This window comes from Nothoprocta perdicaria, unplaced genomic scaffold (assembly GCF_003342845.1).
Source record: "Nothoprocta perdicaria isolate Ctin4 unplaced genomic scaffold, notPer1 scaffold_232, whole genome shotgun sequence".
Classification (NCBI taxonomy): domain Eukaryota; kingdom Metazoa; phylum Chordata; class Aves; order Tinamiformes; family Tinamidae; genus Nothoprocta; species Nothoprocta perdicaria.
Window position 1 is genome coordinate 879,256 of NW_020455458.1, and position 22,901 is coordinate 902,156.

General features: G+C 39.6%; 1 long non-coding RNA gene across 1 annotated transcript; it reads left to right on the forward strand.

The window, feature by feature from the left end:
* Positions 1-10,131: 10,131 nt before the first annotated feature.
* On the forward strand, positions 10,132-15,289 carry LOC112947464. The gene is made up of 3 exons (XR_003249409.1): positions 10,132-10,191; positions 11,139-11,273; positions 15,217-15,289. It is a non-coding gene; the product is annotated as an uncharacterized LOC112947464 (long non-coding RNA).
* Positions 15,290-22,901: the final 7,612 nt, after the last annotated feature.

Consider the following 22,901-nt stretch of genomic DNA (forward strand, 5'->3'; position numbering starts at 1 on the left):
TCTGAAAAAAAACTTTCAATGTGAGGGTCCCCAACATGTCCATGTAAGTGTAGGCAGCCCCTACACTGCAACAGAATTGTTCTGGAATACGTAGTTAAATCACTGCTTTCACATTTTGTGTCTGCCTCTTTTTAGAGTACTACCAATAGTGGCAAAAAGAGACTGGATATATCAGATATCGAGTATAATTCAAGTAAGAGATAAGACATAAATACAAATATTTTTCCTGTTCTAAGAGAAATACAGACACAGGTTGTGCTGCTGTGATATTTTAAACACAGAGATAGCATGCTCCTTATTGACACAAGGCTGCAGATACCAGCACTTCTGGCTGGGCTTTTCTGGCTTTGAAGGGTAACTTCCTAGGTGCCCTTTCCAGGTGCTGTCCAGCCCAAGCAGAGCACTGRTGCCCAGCAGAACCCAGGGCAGCTCATGCCGTTGGAAAAAGGGCTACACGTGCCCTCCTTCAGTGAGCAAAGAACTACGTTTGCATCTACTAGCTTGACRAAAGAGAAGGATCACAGCAACTATGATCAATTTTCATGATAAACACTGTTTTGCCTTTCTAAATTGCACAGGACCAGTTTGCTTTCCCAGTTTAGTAACAAACTGTGAAGACATAACTCATATTTTGTAGTTTCAATTATATAGAGRAAGAAATGTACAGAAATATAATTCTGCTGGAAAGACAGGAAGTTAAGGTTATGAAGGAATGAACAAAAAAAAATACTTTGTAGACACAGTTTTGAAAGATGCAGTGATTTGAAAGTCACTGTGATGGAAAAACAGAAGGGACTGCCATAGTCAGAAGCCTGCAGCATTCGTCTGCCACTAAAACGGGGCTGAGAGCCTCTTTATATCACACCGGTAATTACCTGCTTCAGGCCATACACAATACTCCTTGTTCAGGCAAAATCTAATCATGTTAGTGGTCCAGGTTCCTAGAGCTAAGTGACAACAGAATAGCAAATCACACAAAAATAAAAATCTTAAAAAAAAAAAAATCCTTAGTATTATCACTTTTTAAGGGTTGCCATTTTACTGAACCCAATTATAAGAGTGCCCCATGCTACACAACACAGAAAAACCTAAACAAATCCTGCTTCTCATCGAAGTGATGGAAATTTACAGTGAACTGTAGCACGCTCTGGACAGATTCCTGCTGTCATTTATTCCCATATAGCTCACTAAACCCAGGGAGGTAGCAGGAACAGACATATAGGAATAGACATACAAAAATAGACATAATTTAATCCTGCAAATTTCTGTTTGTGCATATTGTGAACTGATTGACTTAGTTACTGCTGTGTCTTAAGAATATACATGGTCTGTGTTTATAGATAACGGATTAAATTAAAATACTTTGAAGGATGGAAAGCAGGAGGATAGTAAGTAAGTTGCAGAAAGTGACCTGGTCTTGCTGAACAACTTCAGTCCTGCTTCATTTTTGATCATCCAAGCTGAGTTTGGAAGCTGATTTTGAATCTAATGATTAAAAAAAAAAAAAAAAAAAAAAGGGGGGGGGGGGGGAAGATTCCTCCACTGCTATAGAAATGGGATACAATCTCCTTAGGGACAGTGCTTGCTACAGAATTTAGATGAAACCAATTGCTAAAGTGTGAAAATTGTACTTTGTGATGTTTGTACAAGTCATAAACTGCTCAGCATCCCCTCTAGTGCTTTTGATTAGCTTCTATTATGGGCTTAGTGGATTAACTGAGACGTGAGGGGCTCCTCCGGTCTCAGCTAGAGGTGAGAGGGCGGCTGCACAGGCTGTCGGAAGGGGGTTGATGTCCAAGAGGCTGCTGCTGCTTGGGGCTAAGGGCCATGCCTGCTGTCAAAGGGGTTTTTTCCTACAGCTTGAGCCTGTGACAAGGCAGTAGAGAGGCCCTGGCCAGGAGTTTGTGAGCTGGACCCCTTTTGCTGTCTTTAAAGTAAGGACAAGCAAGGGAGGCTKAGAGAGCAGCAAGCCGGGGAGCAGTGATTTGCCCGGGGAAAGTCTCTTCCTTGCCAGCTTGACGCCAACTCCGCCTAAGACCAGCCAAAGCCTATGGGAAACTATAAGCGCCCCCCAAGCCCCGAGCGCCCGGTCCCGCGCTGCCCGCGCCTTACCCGGCCCGGCGGCGCCCGCTCCAGCTCCGTCCCTCCCGGCCGCTCCGCTCCGCTCCGCTCCCGCACCAGCTCCGTCCCTCCCGGCCGCTCCGCTCCGCTCCGCTCCCGCACCAGCTCCGTCCCTCCCGGCCGCTCCGCTCCGCTCCCGCACCAGCTCCGTCCCTCCCGGCCGGGCTCGGGCCGCGCTCCGCGGCCGCCGCGTTTATAGCGAGGGGCGTCGCTGCGGAGCCCGCCCGCCTCCCCCCGCCTGCCGGCGGAGACCCCCCCGCGCCGCCCGGCCCCGCACGGGGGTTAACGCGCCCCGGGGCGCGGGCACCGCCGGCGTTTGCGGCTGCCCGGGAACGGGGGGAGCCCGGCGAGSGCCGGCACGGGCAGGAGCCCCAAGCTGCCAACTTGACTGGATCCCTGGGAGCGGAGGGGAGAAGGGAACAGGACGCCCCGGAGCCAGCGTCCTGGTAGCTCTGTGCTGCACATCAGTGCGGGTGCAAGGAAAAGAGCGCTCTGTGTGTGAGGGGGGTCTCTATTTCTCTCTCTTTTTTTTTTTTTCTTTTTTGCATCTGGTAAACGGGACATGAAGCGACTTCTCGGGCAGGACAGGCAGGATTTCTGAGGTTGCCRTTATCCTGCTCGCCAGGAAAAGGATGTCTGGAGTCTTGTTTTAGTTCAGAGTCATCTGTCCGTAGTTATGGGCAGAGCTAATGTTTGCAGTGGGARCTACATGGCAGCAGAGTGTTCTCCAGGCTGTTCTTACACACCCAGTGTGTTTGCGAAGGCCCTCGTAAAGAAGAYATTGTGACCTGGGACAGTAAGGTCTTTGAAGGGTAAGGAGGGTGCCTTCATTGTAAGCAACAGCTGTTAGGATCCATAGCAACCTTAGTAATAGAGATGAGAAAAGGTAAATCAAGAGGAAATGTTTAGACTTAAGACATGCTTAACATGACTGTTAGCTAAATCAGAGATTCAAACAGAAATACAGAACTGAGGAGCTTTACATGAACTTAGTTGTCCCACATTGTTTGGACCATGAGTGGGCTACATGGAGACAAAAATTCACCTCTAGCAGAATCTCTTAGCTTGATCTTGTGTCATGCTAAGGAAAAGCATCTGCATTTTCATCAGAAGAGCACTCACGATCTAGGCAGCCTTCCTGGCACCTCACTGCCCTCCGGCCACTTGGTTAGTGTGTAAATGGTTCCTTCTGTGATAATCATGCTGAGGTGTCATCGAATGATGGCTACTCGTGTGCACAAGTTTACCATGACAGGGACTTCAAGATGCTGCCACTTAGTGCTGTTCAAGCCTCTGCAAACTGTCAGCCAGCTCCTGCAGTTTGTTCTTCTACTCACTTGAATGTATTAGGTTTTATATATAGGACTCCTGGGATGTATTAATTGTTGTACATAAGACTCCTGACATATGGGACATGCTTATTCTACCCCAAAATTTCTCTGTCCATGTGTAACTGATTACAAAACTACTGAGTATCTGTGTGTTTGGGGGATATTGCCAGGGTATCAGGCATGGTTCTGCCTCAGTCTCTTCTGTGGTCAAGCCTGCGGGATGGAGCTGATGGACAGCAGACCGTGCTGAGGTGACATGTGCAGTGGTTTGTCCTCTTGCAGGCTCTTAAGCCTCCTAGAGCTGGGCTAAAGGAACTGAGGCCAAATCACAAAGCCAGATTTAGAGAAACACTGGCTGTCACAAAATGACTTTGAAAGTGTTAATCACTGCCTGGGACCAGTTCTTTCCTTTATTACTTTCATCATCCCTTTTCCGCAAAAAAGTAGAGTGGATAACTGTACTGACATGGCTGTACCTGAATGACATGAGAAAAAAAAAAAACATTTATTTTACTTATTTTTAAGATGCTGGTAAAATTGAATTAGGGGCTGCACTCTCTGTTGAGTTCTSTTCATCTACGGTGGATGTTCACGTGTTTCAGGTAATTTGGGCAAAGAATCATTAGCAGGAGTTGTGTCTGGAATCCCTGGAATGCTGATAACAGAAAACTGACACGATGAGCACTGAAACGTGCACTCACAATAGAAATGTGATTTACAGGAACATCCAGTAAATAATATCCCTAGTGACTAGAATTCTGTTTTCACTGAACTGCTGGAAATAAAGAGCATTCCCACAAAAATTAATTGAATTGTCTGTAATACAGAAACGGTTTAGAAAAGCAGATTTCTTTCCACTGCCTGTGTTAGGTCAAATGTACCATTCAGAAGCTGACTGGACTCAGCAATTTAATGCTATCGTATACAATAGATAGCTTTTCCAATAATGATGTTATTAAATCACTTGTAGTATATGCAGAGAAAATTATTTACAATATCTTCACTGGGACTTCAAAAGAACATTCCCTTTAAAAACCTTTGATTCTTAGTAATACTTTGCATCTGAACATTCTTACTGTTTTTTTCCACATTTTTCAAGATTTTATCCTCAAGAATGAGATGTAGAATTATTTTCCTTGTTGAAAGCTGATCCCTGCCACTGGACCTCAAGAGCCAGATTTAAGGAAAATGCTGTAGGCTGTAAGATTACTTTCATGCTGCTTCTATTCTGCCATATAGTTCTAATACACTTTCCCACTGCTGCTTATCTCAGAATATAGCTAATTGTGCATAGAATATAGCTACACATTTGTCTAGAATAAAATGAGTAATTCAGAAGTAGGTCTTCCCCTGTACTGGAAACCMTTACAAGTCCTCGTGGCACCTTGATCTGAGCAGGCTGAGGAGTTACCTAAGGATGAGAGAACTACCTGAAGGTTCTTTAGAAACACTTCTCTTCAAAAGATGACCTTTCTACCATGAGTATTTCAGTCACATCCTGTTTATACACTTAGACCTCTCCTGAGAAAAGGGACCAGGAGTCATTACCAAGTCACCGCATCTATTATTTAGATTTTTCCTCTTTCTCTTTTGTCAATGAGCTACGTTTACAGTGTGTGCTTTGTTTCCCTCTATCTACCAAAGCTGAAAGTGACTGGAAAATGTTAAGGAAAAGAAAAAAGGAAGAAAAGGCAAACATTGTTATTCTTGCTGATCCCAAACATGTTCAGCTGTAGGAAAAATGCTRGCAACTTGTCTTGGAGCAGTAGGAATGTATATTGCTGCTGTCATCCACTCTCTTTGCTAAGGCTAGAAGTCCCTGCTATGAGCAGTATGTATTAGTCTATAGGGACCAAGGAGAAMACAGGAGTGGGAGAGATGTCTCTTGAGACAAGAGAAGGAGGTTGCTTTTAGACATTTGTGGTGCKGGTATCTGCAAGGCCTGCCTGCCCAGAGCTATGGAAATTTACATTATTTTTTTTTCTCTCCAGGTCTTTAAATAATTAAGGCAGTTAATCTCTTTGCAGGAAGCTATATGCTTTAACTCYCAGTCTTCCTCAAGTGGTATGCTATAATTGTACCGCTTATAATGGTCATGGCATACAGCAAAACAGGAGGCTCAGAAATCTGAAGACTCCAAAGCAGCCCACGTTTCAAATCTCAGCATTGCCTCAGCACTGTRAAGTTTAACTGGTTTTGTATTGACAGATAAATCGTAGTTTCTTTTGACRGTTTGTACTGTGAGTTTAGGAAGCTGGGCTGAATGAGAAGGGCCATGCCCTTGCTTTTTAAAGTTTGTAAAGCAAAGTGTTGGGTTAGYGACTGCATTGGGATTTCCTCTTTGCTAGCCTAGCCACAGTGGCTCTAGCCTGTGGAGTTCACTGGCAGTTGGAAGTTGCCCTGTCCTGCAAGATCATGGCAATGTTCCCTCTGGGAACTAAAAGCAAAGCATTATATTTTAAATATGTTTTCTAAAATGCAATAAGCAGTTAAAAAGAAATACACAGATCATGAAATTTAACTTTTTTCTTCTTTTATTTAACTTTTATTTATTTATTTATTATTTATTTTATATTTAACTTTTTTCTTTTGAAATTTAACTTTTTTCTTCTTTTATTTATTTATTTATTTTTTAAAGAATTAAACGCACAGTTCTGGTCATCAACTAGTTTGGCTTCCATTTCTATCAGTATGTTGCAATTGCTCCAAACTTCTTTTCCACACATTACCATGGTACTGGCATCATTTTTTTTTTTTCAGGTAGTACAAGGACAGAATGTGAGATAAAAACAGTATTMTGTAGAAGGAATTATGCATAAATTCCTTAGAGCTGGAAACAGTGATGATGGTGGAAGAGTATGCTTTGGGACCATGGTGAGGCTGTGCAATTTATTCTTGAATAAATGTAGCCCTTAGTTATTTCTCTTTTGTATAAATTCACCCCCTCTGAAGCAAAGTGTATGTGAAAATGATGTTCAGTGTACAGTGTAACAGTACAGTTAAAATTTGAAAGCAGCGTATTAAATATTGAAATAGAAGGATCTAAGTTGTAAAGCTGCTTTGTGTATTCTGACTCTTTTACTGTGCATTAAGACAGGGAGATTTGGAAACCTGCTGTTGACATGAGAAAGTTCTTATGAATTACAAAATACTAAAAACAATCTCATTTAATTTTTTACTGATCATAAAAACATCAGTTTCTGGAAGAGACTGTGGTTATGAAAATACAAAAAGCTTGCTTAATCATCTCTGAAAAATGGGTTTAGACTAATGTGTAATTAGTAATTTTTAAAACRTCTTTTCTCAAAACAACAAACAAGACTTCTCATTGTGGTAAACTTCAGTACTATATATCCTCACAAAAACACCCAAACCTGTTTGTAAGTGGGTCCCTACTTCTTGTTGAAGCTAATCATTGTGATTGAAAGTGGCTCAGAAGGGTGGTGTGTGASAAGCGATAATGTTCATGTTAGAAATTTTCCTCTTCAGCATAACTGTGTTAAGTTTTACGTCTGTAATTCTCTTAAATTTAAATCAAATATTACACTAAGACCCTCTTAGTTACTTACCCTGTTCTTAGAGATAAACAAAAAAGATGAATCTGTTTTTCTGGAAAGATTGTTTGGAGGAAACACTGTTTTGTAGTTACAGAGCATTTTCGTAAAAGGTGGTATTTTTAACATCTTCCTTTGATTCCTCACACAGAAATGTGAGTTTTTCCCTCCGTAGGACATTAATGGGTGAGGATGATGGTTATTGTGATTGTGGGTGAAGGCCCAGTCATTCCAGGCAGTCATCAACCTAACCCTGCCCAGTTCCTGCGGGATAGAAATCGTCAGGGCAGGGGTTCTGTTACCTGTATCTCACAGGGGAATTAGGCTGCTTGTTTGCTSAGTAACTTCATGGAGGTCCTGAGGAAGCTGATGGCAAAGCAAGAATTGTACCTGTTCCCTGCACCCTGGTCCCAGGCCCGGAGCAGCGCTGCAGAATCACCACCTCCTAATCGTGTTGTTATAAGTAAGAGCAAACACGATTTTATGAAGTAAGATAAAGAGGAGCCAAGTTGAAGCACTCTTAAGCTTGGTATTGCTAAAAATAAGCGCAGGTTTTCAAACGTGGAATGTTACCTATGCTATTGCAGAAGTAATTCTTCCTCTCCAATCATTCGGTTTAATCAAAATCTCATCAAAGCACCCAGTGTGCTATTTAAAAGGTGTGTATGAGCTACAGAACCAAAGACCCTGGCTCCTCATTGCCTTGTGGCGCTACTTACACCTGTAAGGACTGGGTGTAACATCCTGCCAGAATGAAGCAGGAAACAATTAATACCCCATGTGCACACGTGTAAATGGCTAGAAAAATGGGAACTACCATTTGGCCAGAAATTCCCACCTTGCAAAACGTTAGTCCTAACTGAAGAGAAAAGGCGGTCATGGCCGTGGTGGGAAAATTTTGGGGAAAAAACGGCCTAGAATGATTACACTGATTTATTTGAAAGGTGATAATATTCAATATCTTATRCATGCCGTAGTAAATATATTATACAATAGTATGCAGTGTTATTTAGGACAATATGAAAACCAAGGATCATTTTTACCTTTAAAARCACACTGTTAGTTTATTGAAGCAACATAACTGATCAGAATGATCCTACTGCTGTAGCAAGAACATTAATGAAAATTTAATTTTGGTATTTCAGTGCATGTGAAGGATCTTTTASTTGGTTTAAATGACACATGTCTGTAGCATAAAAATATGAACTTTGAATATGAGATGAATTTTAGTCAGCTTAGATCATTAAAATCTTAATGGTTTTATAGTGGTCCTGGACACTTTGACCCCTCTGAATAACTACTCCACCTTCTTCTAGGATGCTAGAAGATCTACAAAATGTTGCTACAAAATGTTGCAAAAAACARCTTCTTAGCATGTTGTAATGGTGTCTGCATATTTCTCGCGCAGTTTGGAGTGTTTGCATTGGAGACAGAACCTTTGGGTTTGGTCCAGCTTGAAAGGGCTAAACTCTAACATGTGTTTTGAAGTCCTGAGCTTGTAGGCTTGGCAGAGCACCTGGATGTACATGCTGTTGATGAGCCTGCTCCCTCTATATTTGCCCATGTGGCAGGCTTTCTCCTCTTCTACCTTCCGCATAACCTCGGACAAGTCTGTGCCTGGGGAAAAAGACACTTCTCCACTTTTTCTGTCTGTTCCTCTGGTCTCTGACACAGAGATAGGTCTCAAGACACTTTTGAGTCATTGCTTTAAGGAGACTGGAAGATGTTGCTGTAACACTGTGGGAGAAAGAGGCTAATGAGCGAGGCTAACTCTGTATTGGAGTCATCTTTTCCCAGGGGAAACCTATGTCTACAAGACCTCGCTGTTCCTACAAATTTTGTTCTTAATGGTTCAGAGAATTGGGATATTTCTTTATATGATTACAYGTGATTAAAAAAAAAACTAATTTAGGTGTCTGCTGGCTTGATTTAAATGTTGGCCAGAACACACTGCCGTCCCTGGGGGCATCTCGCAGTGCCGAGGGTGCCTCTGCCACTCCAGCTTCAGAGCTCCCATTCTCACTGCACGTTTGGGGAGGCCGAGTTGTTTATCCAGACATTGCCTGTTTTGTCAGAAAAGTAAAACTAGTTCCTAGGCAACCTTAATGAATGACAAGAACGTGTTTGTGCATAATTTAGATGACCTTGGCTTGTTGACAGTAATGTTTGGTTTATTGCAGTGGGCTGGTTTGTTATTATCTGTGTTCATACGAGGATGAGAACAACAAGCCAGCCACAAAAGGGGAATGTACCATAGTTATCAGACCTTTTCTTTCCCTCCTATTTCTAAAGTGTTTGTATTGGAAGGATTTTTCCTGTTAAGAGTTGTTAACACCCAAATAGTATTTGGAAGGCTCGGATGTGAATTCCTGAAAGTAAAGGATATTTTTATAAAACCTCTACTGAGTATACATGCAAAGACACATATAGATGTTAAGTATAAATGTATCTATGCATTCACATAAATTCTCTATATACTCATGTATAAATATACAAAATGGCATGTTGTATGTTATAATTTTATCCAAAGGCCATATCTGTCTTTTTGATGTGTTTACTTGTGATAGCAGGAGCTGGGAGTAGGGGGCTTAGGTGAACAACTCCTGTCATAAATACTGATGTTCTTGATTTGCTCTTCTGAAATATACCTAAAAAAAATTGGGTTATTTCATGTTGCCCAGCCAGCAATTGTTAGATGCTGAAATCATCTAATGGGTGATTTCAACATGTTGAAATCCTTTTAGAGTATATCCTTTTCAGAAATGTACTAGGTGAAATATAAATATTTGCTACTTGTAAGAAGGGACAAAGCTACATTTACAAAGGCATTTGACCATTTAGGTCAATTTTTTAAGAGGCTAGGGAACAGAGCGTTTTTCTCCCATTCCCAGTTCACATTCACTCCAGAGTGTGTGTGTTTCTTTTTTTTTTGGTGAATCTGCAAAGGCTTTGGATACCTGTTCTCTGAAGGAGATGTTAATGCAGTCCAGCTGGAACATCGTCCTACCACTGAAGCAAGGTGGAAGGCTTGGAACAACTTTGTCCCCAGGTGTGTTAAATTGGGCAAAATTGCAGGGAGAGAGGGAGAAGGCGCAATCTAATCTTTTTCTGGCTGAGTTGCAACCTGTCTTTCCAGAGATGTGTTTTCTCTACTAATCTTGCTGATCTCAGAGACTGCAGAAAAGGTGAGTAAAATAAGCAGGCTAAAGTTTTATTCTAGGTGTTTCATCCTGTTCATAGGAATATGTACTAATAACTTGKTAGTAGTGGGAAAATATGTAATAAAAATAAGAATTTAACTGAGCAGGGACTTGTGGCAGAAGTTTAGGACACCTTTCTACTCATGCAAACAGGACAGTGAGACTGGTTAGGAAGTTCTATAAGTCAGATTCTTTTTTTCCCCCTTTTTTTTYCCTATTTTTTTCTTGTTTCCTGAAATCCCGCCAGTGTTTACTTCATTTTATCCCCAGTATCTTTAAGACTCATTTTGATCCTTTCTTGAGGATACTTCTGTTTCTGTTAAAATTGTTCGTGCCTGCAGGTGTGGTGGAAGTGAACACTTTTTGATTTGTAACTTGTATTTCCCTTTTTGATGTTCCTGCACCACCTGAAATGGAGCTTAGGAGAAAGAAAACTGCTTTGGGGAAGCTCTTTAATTCTGGTTAGGTTAAAAGAAAGTGATGCCATGAGAGACAACACTAGCCTTACCTAGTAACTAAGTCATATACTTAGTAATGCTGCAGGCAAAATTAAATTTGGTAGAACAAAATTGGTAGAAACAAATAGCAACAGGATTTTGTTTAAAAATGTTATTTTATTAAAAAAGCAATAAAGCTGGTCAGGAATAAAATACAAGTGAAAAAACTCCTCAGAAAAACAAACTATTACTAGAAAGCTATCTGTTTCAGGCATGGTTCATCGGCCATTCGTAAGCCCCAATCCTATCAATTCTCCTGTCTTTGAATTCATAYATAAAAGATAAAACTGAATTCTCCAAGTTCCCTTTTCTTATGATATGACTCTGAAGAACAGGTGAACCACTACCTGCTGTGTTTTCATGCTGCTCTGTGTTATCTCTGAGATTCCTGTAGTTATAAATGGGGGTTCATTGTTTTGTTTTCTCCTTTTCTAGGTACTGCCTGATGGAGAATRCAGGAGACTTCTGTAACATTTTTTAATGTGCCTCAGGTTGCTGGTTTGATAGTGTGCTGGCRACTCCTTGGAGTAAAGACATTACATCGTGCCAGGACTGCTGCTGACCCTAGGGGTGAGTGTGAGCAAAGAACAGCTGTAACTTGGTTATCACAGATAAAAGGCAATTCATGTGGTAGATTTTGCTTGAACCTCTCCTCAAGCTGAAATGCCGTTCACAGATCCAGAGTAAATTTTTGCTGTTTAAATATGATGAAAGGAAACAGAGATGGAACCTGGGGAACAAAAACATTTGAAATGTATGAAAGGTTACGGAAAGGGCTCTGGAAGCTTATACCAATAGGGAGTCAACACCAGGCACTTGGAGAGAATTGGAGCAGCCTCACTCTTCTCACCTTATGACTGCTTAAAGGCACACACAGAAGTTGAAAGTTCATAAGAGTTGTGTGTAGAACTTTTCTGATACTTGATACTGCATATTCTTTATACACAAGATATTTAAGCGTTAGTGCTATAGTAATTTCAGTCGTGTCACTATTCTTTCAAGCACTGACCTACCTCACCTCATAAAATTTATCAGCAATTTTGGCGCATCCAGGAATTTCCTCCTGCTGTTCTTAGGCCTTTCACCTATTTCACTTTTAATGCTTATTTACTTTACCTCTGTGGCTAACAACAATGCTCCAGTTCGTCCAAATATCAGAGCAGGGTTTGGAATATTCAGCTACTCTTTGCTGTGAATGAGTTCTATGTCAAGGCTATAATCCAATTCCAAAAGAAAGGGCCATGGTTAATACATTAAATTTTATTAGAGCAGAATTGTTTAGAAGTGGTCACTGGAAAGGTCTGAACAAATCAGAGTTTGATCATCAGATAATTATCCAAAGTATTTATGGTGTGAGCCTTGCTATAAGCCAGCCTCTGTTGTACTCAGCCCACTCTTCTCAGTGTGGACAAATCTAAAAACACTTGTTTGGTGAATAGAATTAACAAAGTAAAGTTTAAATTCCTGGAATCCTATCATTCTGAGTGTCCATAATCACCAATTCTTTGTTTGCTTCCCCTTTCATTTAGCAAGACTATGGAATGAAATGCGTCTTCRTGGACCTTTCTTTTTTTGCTTTAAAGAAGATCTATTTTAAAATCTCTTAAGTTAAAATGCTCTGATTTTGCAGCGTATTTTGCAGCTTGTTAAAGTTAATCTTACATCTCTGTACCAGTCCTGAAATACAACCTTTGTAAGACTTCCCTTTTTCATTTTTCAAGAGGAGAACTAGATAGCTGCTGGTATCAGCCAGTGTATGTGTGTATTTATTTTATTTTATTTTTTTGTCTGGAGCCTGAAGGTCTGTCTTCCAAATCCCACTGACATTAATGAAAAGATTCCCTTTAGCTTTCAATACAGTAGATCTGATTTGGCTTTAGATCTTGTATCCTGAAGGGCATATCTGTAATGTCCGTAAAGAACTAAGATGCATACAGGAACAGCTCCTAGATAGGAATAGTGTAAGCCAATGCAGAGAGAGATGTTAACAGTGTCATTGGGCAGTGTGATTTGCGTTATCAGCTGTTACTCCAGCAATGGTAAGTGGCAGATTAAATTCTCAGTGGAATTTTCCTCTCTCCTTTCAGGCAATGTTTGCAGCGTGTGCTTTCCATCTCTAAAGGGAATAATTCAGTGAATGCAGGTTGCAGCTCTTAGCAAGAAAATCATTGTTCTTTTTATGAAATTTTATGTCATATAATGTGCAGTGTTCCTGTTAGAGTGAAGACTGTAAAGAATTTCTTGTGTAAGACTCCKTACATTATTTTCCTGAGAAAATTCATGGGCAATTTTAACCATTTTTTTTCTCCATTTATTTGTGTGGAGTACATGAGAGATGCTAATTAGCCTTCACAACAGCTCTGATAGTAGGAAAAGATTGTTGTTCACTTTGAAAGCATACTAAGTTCTGAGTGCAAAATGATAGCTGTTTTAAAAATAATTCTAATGTTTTAGTATAATCTGAGGGGAAAAAGTGTGCCTATTTTGACATCCAAGCATTTGGATAAAATTTGGAAGAAAAGCTGTAATTAACTGGAAAACAATGGTTGGAGCGTATGGTTAAGAACCATAAATACCATACAAAGTACCAGGTTATTCAACATGATGACATACAGAATGTTCTTCAGAAGTTTCCCTCTTGCCAACAACAATTTTTGCATGTTAATGAATTGTTTTATAAATTGGCTCTGGGATGTAATTATAAACATGGCACCCAGCACAAGAAGACAGCATTGCCTCCTAGGACTTTCTAAAGCAAACAACCATCGCATTTAAAAATTGGCACRAAGTCCGGTGATTATAAAGGTTCTTTTAGTGTAAATCAAAATCCTTCTTTTCCATCTTTGTGCAGCGTGAGATGAAGGGAAGCAGATTGCTTGTGGCTGATCAAAAGATGCAGGAGCAGAGGGTATTTTGTGAGCCCAGAGGTTAAATGTTATATGTTGAGTGCTTTATTGCTAATCCTAAAAGAAGCAGTTAATGAAGTGTCTGCTTCCACCTCAGCATCTGTTCCCCCCTTTAGTTAGAGGCCTCAGATAAGGTGAGGAGAGTGTGGCAGGTACATTAGCTCACAGCTCCCATGCAGCAGAAATGGGCAGCAGGGAGTGAASTACATCCCAGCTGGGGCCCCATCTCGCTTGTAGACTGATCTGCAGTTTGCCATTGGTGGAGAAACTGGTTTTAACTTATGTGAGCTCTGGGCCAGGTCCCCAGTGCTAAAAGCAATATTAGCTGATTTTTTTCCCTTTCCTTTTAATACAKGCATATCATTTAAAAAAACAGGTATCATAATTATGTTCCCTGCATATTACATTTTGTTTCCAAAAGTTCCTAATCTGAGCTGGAAGCTTCATGGAAAAACAATACTGAATGAATATTAATTGTATTGAGAATCCACATGATTAGCATAAAGAATAAGAACAGTAGATGCTTGCAAGTTTTGAAAATTGTTGGGAGATTATGTGTATATTTTAGTACATGTTTAAAATTATGCATTTTAACAAGATTGGAGTAAACTGAATTAAAAATAACAGTAGCAAAATAATTATGTCTAAGAGATTTAAAAACTTAAAGAAAAAGCCCTAAGAGTCACAATATGTGCTAATGTTTATTATCCTAATTACAGTGGGCCCTTTTGAGCCATGCTCAGCTGTGAAATAATTAATTTTGATGCCTGCAGCTTAAGATGTGTAACTTGTTTCTGACAGTTGTCGTATTGTAGAGCTCRCAGGGGTGGAGACTGATGCTTAAATATATTTTGTTATTCTAATTAATCTTTACAGACTTTAAGATATTTGAGAGAGAAGAGCATACATTTTTATTCAAGTTTTATGTGGATATTTGCAGTTAAAGAAATGTAAGAATTCTCTAAAGCATATAGGAATATAGCGGTGGATTTATTTTGCATCAGGTTAACTAGCAGATGTTCATGCTTTCGACTTGGTATCTTTCTTCCTTCCCCAAGTCAGGGTTGATGTGTTACATTTGGCTAGCTGTTGCTCAKTTGCTCTAAAATACATTTACAAGTCGATCCTGGAGAAGCACTATCAATTTGAAAAGGGCTTCAAGGCACTCGCAGTGATTGTGATTGATGGAGATAGCATGTGATTAAAAATACTTGAATATTGGAAGCAGCCTTGAAATAATGACAGCCCCCATGGGGCTAATGAGGTGCTGAGAGGGCTGCTAGCCTCTGCCTGCCCCACCTGTGAGAGATGCCAAGCACAGGTGGAGGCTGAGGTGAGACCCGTGCTATCATCTAGTTAGCCCCAGCTCAGAGAAGCAGGTAGGTTTCTTTTTTCTTAGTCTACYGGTTTGTTTATTTGTTTGTTTTAAATGTCACTTGGCTCATTAGCGAGCTAGGAGGTTATAAATGTGGCTGGGTGCAGCTGGAGCATTGAGCATCTTGCAGTCGGTTCATGTTGTGGCCTTGTGGTGTGCAAGAACATTGAAATTAACCCTCCTGGCAGAAATGTTAATTGTGATTAAATGGTCTGTGCTTGTCTTTGCCCAGGCTGCTTCCCAGACTGTGTAACCTTCAGCCAGAAATTCCTCACTGGCAACCTGGCATCTCRGGACCTTTAGACCGGCAGGCAAGGGGGTTTGCCTCATTAGAAGGGTGAAGTTGTCCATTGTGGTTTGGTTTGTCTTGCCTTGCTTGGGGACTTTACACTTCATTTCAATGCTGGTATGGAAGAGAGATTTTTTTCTGATAATTTATTTCCATTTAAAAAAGTGGGAACAATGGATATTAGGCAGACTGATTTTTTTAACATCTTTTCTGTTTTACCCTCCTATCTCCTTGCAAGTGTTACTATTTCTGTTACTAAAATGGTCCTTTCCTTAGGTTGTGTGTGTGCGTGTATATATATATATATATTTATAAAATATATCTATATGGTCCTTTTCCAAGATGCCCTATAGTCTGCTGTTGGTATTTTAGTTCATATCCTAACTTAATATTAACAAAATTCCATTCCGTTTTACTTAAAGCTTTGAAGAAATACACTGGGTGCCTAAGAAGCAGGTTGGAGTACAGCAAGAGTCTCACCCTGTCATGTTGTGTACATTTAAAAACCAAAATTCTTGAGCATGCCCAAGTACACGCAAAGTGCACATCTGTTTATTTTACAAGTGATAAAACCAAATTCTTTGTCAGTGTCCTTCTTGCCTCTGACCTCATGTATATTTTTTTTCCAAAGATTTCTAATTAAAACGTGTAAAGGATGCACATCATCTGGTTTTAACTATGGTAGTTTTTTTTTTTTTTAATGTGCAGTGATACCACAGTACCACTGAAGACTTAAGGGCAAAATAGAATYGATCCAGCGGGGCTAGTTGCCTTTCCAGAAATTCCGGCAAGTTCCAAGGGAGTTCCAATGGGCTTCACAAAAGAGTAGAAATGTATAAATAGTGTTTTCTCTGTTCTTCTCTGAAAATTAATACTTGGCCTTAATAATTGAATGACTGTGATTCATTGCAGTGAATACTCTCTCCTGTGTAGAAAGTGTATCGGCGTTTCTCTCTCTGGAGACCTCCCTCGTCCTTGGCTCCAGTCTCTTGGGTGGCTGCTTTGGTTTCTCTCTGTCCCATTTTTGTCTCAGCAGTCTATCTCTTCACACCTGACCAGTCAACTTCCTTTAGTCACAATGTTATCTCATCCTGGACATCTTCCTGCTAGTGGAACTTGGTTGGGTTAAAAAGATAAATAAAGGAGAATGTGACGTTGTGGATCCAAGCCTCGCCTGATCTAACAACCCGTGCAGGTGTATGTACAATGGAATTCAAGCTACAGCTTGCTCTTCCACTCCATATTGATGTTGCTATGGCCCCTTCTCCAGCAGAAGTGTGCCCTGCAGGTGGGAGCGGGTCTCTGGTTACACTTTTGTCCCCTCTTCAGTTCCCTTACACAGGGTGTTAGATTCTCTTTTCTTACATCCAGGATTCATTCTATATATAAAAGCAAATCTGTCTAATTTCCGTTCTCCCCCATGTGATGCTGTCTCACTTTGATGCTGTCTTGCTCTTCTGTTTCTGTAAGGATGGTAAGTAGCTGCTGTAGCTGTCATGTGGAGCTGTGCAGTGTTTGCAGCTGTGTATGAAGAAGGTCCTGATCGGAGACACATTTGACTTCCTTCAGGCAAGCTAATTCTTCTGGAATTGGCTTTCAAAGAACCACAGTGTGATTTTTTTCTTGCATGGTAATAAATGTCTGCCATACCCATCTTACAGCATCCTCTGTACTGAATCATCTTTTGGTTGTTTTCATTAGTCCTTGCACATTTTGCTGCATTGACTGAAGGACAGTTGCCCTCAAGKATAAGTACTCTGGACCTGACACTTAATGAATATATAATAAGTGTTGATAAATATTAATTATACTGGAGGTGAGCATTATTGATAGTTTTAAAATGTCGCTTGGTTTTGAAGTGGATCAGGCTGTGTTCTGGGCAAATTATTTATTAGATTAAATCTACTTGAAAATAAATAAATAAAACTCTTGTAAACAAATTGCCCCCTTAGCATTCTCCAAATGTGGCTTCCTTCCCATGCGTTTGCTTGACAGTATGTGCTGCAGAGTCCTCCTACCTTGTGCTGTTGTCAGTAATGTCTATTGTTTTCTTAACAGTGCATTTAGTTATCTTGGAATACAACGTCTCACTAGCGTTGCTGTATTAGAAATCACCAATGCAGGCTAATGTGGAGGACTTGGAGCTGAAAATTAAGATGCCAAATGTTCAACACTTAATTCTTATCAGCTCTTCTGSTTTGTGCAAGGATTAAGAAATGCCTGAATATGAATTAGATTGTCCCATCCAGATTGTAGTTCTATCAGATGAAAACGCTATATGAGTTTCAACTCTAAATCTGTATATCATCTTGAGAACTTTCCTTCAAAAGAGGGAAGAGAAGAGATAGTGTCTCTGATTTAAAAAAAAAAAAAAAAAATTGGTTTTGGCCATCATTTGGTATGGCCTGCATACCTTGCAGGGTGTGTTTATATTTAAAAGTGTGTTATACTTCCATAATATTATCATATACTGGACTCTTTGTCTAAGTAGGGACTGTGGGACTGGTCTATATGTAATCATACATTGACTTTGCATGATATTCAGATTGTGTGTGTGCTAATTTAAATCTTTTGGCAATGGTGTCCATTCATAAACATCCATCTAATATCTGTGATGAATATACCTATGGTCATTATCTCACTTCTAATGTACTGCATGGTGACTATCTAATCGTATTTACATTTGCAGTGCAACTCAGAGTGAATGACTTACGTTAGTAATAGAGCTGTATACCTGACAGGGCTGATGACCTGGCTTTGTGCTTGTCTAATAGTTAGACTGAAATTGTACCTCACAGACCAGTCATGGAAAAGTTACCAAAGCAGAGGTTTAAATGTTTCGTGTATGTGTGTATATGCATTTGCACACACACACATATAGATTGTGTGTGTGTGTATATGTAAATAACCATCTGGCTATATGTATCTTCAATTATATAGTTACCAAAAAAAAAAAAAAAAAAAAAAGAAGCCCAAGACTTGTAAAATAAAATTGGGCAGGACAGGTTTGCTTTAATTTATGAAGCAACATAAATCCCAGCAACTATAATTTCTGAAAGGGAAGGATATATTGTAATACAGAAGGATATACTGTAATACAGAAGGCAGCATTCTGCAAAATATTTTCCAGACAGCTAAGCCAAATGTCCAAAGGTAATTGGACTTTAGGCACATAACTCGGAAAGTTTTTATTGTGCAGTCAGTCTCTATTTGCATGAATAGCTCCATTGATAGATAAGTATTTAACATCTMTAAAATGGATGATTACCTTAAAGATGCACAAAATGAATTCAGTTCCAGTATGGCAAAGGAGGAGTTTATATTTTGCCTCCCCCAGCCTTTTTATTTTTTTCCCCCTGAGTAATTCAAAGAGCAGCTTTTCATTTAGCTGACACTGAAGTGTCTCCTACTGCCGTGGCTGAGGCAGAATGTGTGACCAGCTGGAGCTCAGGTCTCACCCGGGGTAATCTGATTTTGATAATTCCTGTAATGTATTTACTCACCAGACTCTTTCAAAGAGAAGTCATGCCACTTGCAGCAAGTTTGCAGAGCAAAATTAAAACACAGGGGCCTGGTCCAATCCCTCATGTTCAACTTAGATTTTGCATGTTCAACTTGCATGACCAAACTGGAACAGTCCCTCAGGTAGAATAATTTCAAAACTTTTTTTTCTGTATTTTAAAATCAGAGTTCATGCAAACAAGCCAGGGTTAATATGTCACCTCTGACTGTAATTCCCACAGTAAGCTGGGAACATATCCTTAACAGGAGAGGCCTTTTATATTTATGAAAAACGGTTGCCCACTTTTCTATATCATCATTAACATTCCCCTTGGATAAAATCCAGTGATGAACAACTTCCTCATGGAAGAGGTCATGGCTTTTCCATCTCCCACATGTATTAAATGCCAGTAATACAGTTGAGAATAGTTATACTGAAAATGATTTAGAACCACGGGGCCAGTGGCATTAAAAGAATAATGTAAGCTGCTTGCCAAGTCTGCCTTTTAAAGAGACTGAAAATTTATTGTTCAGAATGGGGAAAGCTTAAGGTTCTTTAAATTTCCTGTTTTGTTTACAGTACCCTAAGCACAGTACAATTTCCACGCGTGTATGGGAACCAGTTTGGGGTTTCTCTGCTTAGCCTGTGTAACGGTGCAGAACAGTTGCGTATCGGACATAAAATGTTAAGATTGGAAGAAAATCTTCAGTCCATCTTCCATGTGATTTAGAAGGCTCTTGCACATCTGCTCTTTGCAGCTTGTGCTTGCTGTTAAGGTAACTTATGTACACGTAGGGCATTCATGAGACACATCTGAAGTGAGGACATGTTGCTTTCAGGACATTTCTAATTCTCTCTATTTTCAGCTTCATGTTAAGATACAAAACAAAGTAGCAGTGAAAATTCTGAATGAGCTTTGAAATTGTAATATATTATGCCATGTTTCTTTAGCAGTTTGGTTTGCATTAGAAGTCTGAGCAGAAGCAAGTGCTCAATTCAATACATTTATTTTTGAGATTTTTTTTGAGTTTCTTCCCTTTATGTTTTACTGATTAGGCAAGTCATTCACATTTTCTTGGCTATAATTGGAAGAACATTCTTATACCTGTAAAGCATTAGCATGTCACAAAATTTTAGACTTTTCTTTCAAGTAATACTATTTGAGGTGCAATATGACTGGGCACTTTAATGAGGATAAGGAAAAACTTTGTTGTCTTCTATAACGAAGCAAAATACAGCTTTTTTCCCAAAAGGTGTATTCTCTGATCTTTTGATTGTTAGGGTCCTAAAATAATAGTTGTGACTCACCTAAGGGGAGGAGTTAATTCTTACCYGGAAGACAACCTGATATGATTGGTTCTCCCCTGTATTCCAAGTGGAAAGATCTGTGACTATGTAATTAACAATTAAAGTACATTTCTTCTTTTCCTATATCTATCCTATAAAATGACCTTTATTCAAATCTTTGAAGGAGAGAATGATCTCAAAAATCACTGTAAAGCTGCAGGTTTTTTTTTTTCTTGGAGAATCAGACTTGTGCAGTCATTTCCCTTTGGCGTCACTGCTAAACTGCTATGAGATTTAAGTTTAAATGTGTGAAAAATGGACAAATAGGTGGGATGATTCACTGCACTTGTTGTCTCTGTCTGGGTCAGAAGAAAAATAGATGACTAAATTCAGTAAGGGAAATGGGATTTCATTTCAGAAACTGTCTAAATTCAATTCAAAAGCTAATATTTTATGGCTCTCTTCTTAACTCTACTGTAGAATAAAACCAGTGTTTCTAAGGTCTGCATTTAGCTCAGGCAGCAGTATTTGTGGTAAAATATTTTGCGTTTAATTCCAAATGTTACGTTTTGGAGAAGTATAATATATAATGCCTTGTTGTTCGCAAAGATCAGGTAGTTTTGAAAGATCCAAAAGATGACTTTTTTAAAAAACAAAAAACTACCTTTACTGGGGTCAGAGAGCATTTAATGAACAGTGACTATGGACTTCTGTCACTGGTTTCAACAGGGCGAAGACTTTAGTCTAGCTGACACCGAGCACAAAACGAGTGAGCTGAAGCTGTAGCCTGTTCTTGAGTGTTTTACTAWGCAGACTAAGAGCTAGAGTGTTTTTCTGTTTGCTTTCATTTTTCCCTCTCTGCTATACTGATTTCGGTGTCTGCAATGTCACATTTGGATAGGCAGGCTGCTGCTTTCCATAGTGGTTGCTAGTCTGAGGTTGAGTGTTCCTGCAAGGTTTCAGTCATAAATGTGTAGGGAATTTTGAGAGAATGGTTTTTCAAAATGTTTCTGTTTATTTTTTAAAGGTTTTRTATTAAAGGCTCTAGCACTCCTGTGCTTTGGAGCAGGAACATTCAAGTTCTAAATAGAAAGGTTGCCTTTACTGCTTTTTTGCACATGCTGTTTTATGAGAAAGGAAAAAAATACTTCCTCCTCTCATAATTCCTTATGTCTGCCACCTTGCATTTGTTCACAGAGACTGAAAGGCAAGAAACCTGTGTTCTGATGCTTCATGACTAGAACAAGGAGACCATGAGTATTACAACTATCAGTCATCAGCTCAAGTGCTATAGATCTCTAGGGACCTGCAAATTCCAGGTCTTGTCATGATGGGTTTCTTGTTGCTTTCATTTAAAAGCAGTGCTTTTCAAATCCTTTTCAAGATTATGTGAAGGATGTATTTAAGGAAGGGCAGGTCACAGTGTCAAACAGGTAGAATTTAGAAAGTGGGAGTATTCAAGTTGCCTGTCATGCCCTAACGCATCCCTTTTGGTGATGACTTATGGTAGTGTTTAATTACATGATCATAACTTACCTTGTCAAACATCCCCAGCCTGATTTTTCTGCTAAAGGTGGAACTGCTATGGRAATGAAGCACTGCTGTCTTGTCTGTAGACCCCCTGCCTCCTGTGTTACAGAAACAGCAAGGTGGGGAGTGAATGAGATGGGAGGCTGCGTTAAAATGAACGTTCTCCTGGTAAAAAGAACCACAGAGTTTTCCAATCCAACTTGGAGGTCTGGTTTCTAYCTCTCTCTGCCACAAGGCTTGTCTGCAGCATTAGACGTGGCATATTAAACTGAAGTATGAAGAAGCACTGGTTCTGTTGTCCTTCAAAAATGCTCAATCTGAAATGCTGCTTCATTTGCAAGAGTGAGTTCTTGGAGACAATAGAAAGCTTGATGTTGAATACCTAACTTAGGGAAAATACCSTTTCAAAAGTATATTCAGTGTTGTGCAAAAACTTGTAGGCACTTCAGTCTCAAACTGTGTTAGCTTCCTCTCTGTAAAAATAGACTAATAAACTAAAGACTCTTAAGTTTTTCCCCACTGCATGGATGTGGATATAAATACAAGACTTGAGCTCAGGGACTATAGAGTTTTGGGTCAAAGCAATGACATTGTTATGCTGTGAGCTCAAGATTGACTTTATTTTCTCTCCTGGGGTGTTAGAAAGGGTAACATTTGAGTTAAGTTTTAAAAGACCACTTTAAAATTCKCTGTGGATAGAGGCCATATTGATGTGTTTTGGATTTCGAGATTMTTCCTTTCTTTTTTTTAGTAGGATGTTCTTTTGATCATTGAAGACTGGTGAGTGGATGGCATTTTCACAGCTGTGCTCAAAGACAGCCACTGGTTTCCAATTCATACTAGAGTGAAACTCAAGGACTTGCAACTCAAATCCAGTCATGCAAAGGTTCACAGGATTTTTTGTCATATGTATTGTATTGATCATAGCAACAGCGCACACACGTTTAAACACAGAAGTTAATGTCATGTGGGCCATGACTCATGTGATAAAGGTTTAAAAGGTAGCCTTGATTTCCATTAGCAAATTTTAGTAAACCCACTGAACAGAAAACATTTTGTTGCTAACTTACCAAATAAGAGACTGGTTCTGTATCTGTGTAGCTGGACAGCAACTCTCCTCAGAAAGCATGGTGCTGTGTTGCACTAGATATGATTGATGCAATGATGGATGGCTGGAAGGACTTTCTTTAAAAGTTAAATCTTTTACGTATAAAAGATAAGTAATTGTTGACAAATGTGAGTGTATAACAATCTTTTGGTTTAATCTTGAATTATGTCTTGTGTTTGATTGTGTGAGGCAACTGGGCTG